The sequence below is a fragment of the Triticum dicoccoides genome, chromosome 1B, assembly GCF_002162155.2.
Source record: "Triticum dicoccoides isolate Atlit2015 ecotype Zavitan chromosome 1B, WEW_v2.0, whole genome shotgun sequence".
NCBI lineage: Eukaryota > Viridiplantae > Streptophyta > Magnoliopsida > Poales > Poaceae > Triticum > Triticum dicoccoides.
The window spans coordinates 358,149,574-358,150,615 of NC_041381.1; positions in this window are offsets into that span (position 1 = coordinate 358,149,574).

Sequence of the window (1,042 nt, forward strand, 5' to 3'; positions counted from 1 at the left end):
GAGGATTTGCGATCCTTTACATTTATTAGTCATTAGTGGAAAATTCGAAATGAAAACCTGAAAAAATATCTAGTTTAAACATGTGTAAAAATGTGTGAAAATCCAGTCATCAGCACTTGTTGGTGAGTATTGTTACCCACTTGGATGGAGAGGTGGTACAAGTGTAGTTGAACCTTATCACCAATCCGAGTGTCTAAGGGCTCCCAGGTACTTTACCTGAGTAGCACTCGTAAGGGATAAGGGCCGGGAACGCTAGTTTAGGTATCCTGCAATTGCAAGAGATTTGTAGCTCATAACTGCAAGATCACCTAATGGTATGTTATACCTTGAAGATCAGAACCAAAGTACCGACTTGGGACTATATATAAGGGTGGTACTAGTTCCACATCAAAGGGAAGAAGATATGACTGAGCCCACTCGCATAACCACAGCCATCATCTCCACTACCATAGCCATTTGACGCTCAAAAGATTGGAAAACACCATTGTAGTCCTCTGTTATCATCAATAAAGATAGACATGTAGGACGTAGGGCTATGACCCATCGTGGGGTCTAAACCTGGGTAAAACCACCGTGTGACCGTCATGACTAACGAGATCCCTTTGAGCACATCTCCTATCTCTACTTTCTTCTATGACAATATTTAGATCATAAGATCGACAAACCATTACTCGTTGTCATTGGATGCCGGTAGTGAGGCTTGTTCAGATCTACTTGGCCAAGATGAGTCGATAAACGACTTATGTTCCCGTCATAACTATTGCCAGAGACTATGGCATGAAGAAACACGCCAGACCAAATGCCATCGTAACTTGACACGACTAAGTGAGAGATATCTCCCTTGACCCCTCTTAGCCGACTCGTTCGTGAAATTCAGGGTGTCCCTAGATAGTCGGCGTGCGCCACAACTCCTCGCATTCCTCCAGAATAACCGGGGTGTATTTGCTTGGAGTACATCATATATGTCTGGGAACCTCCGAGACGTCCCCGAACATCACCTTCATGTTTTTTCCTGATGCCAAGCCGATGCAGCCGAAGCTCC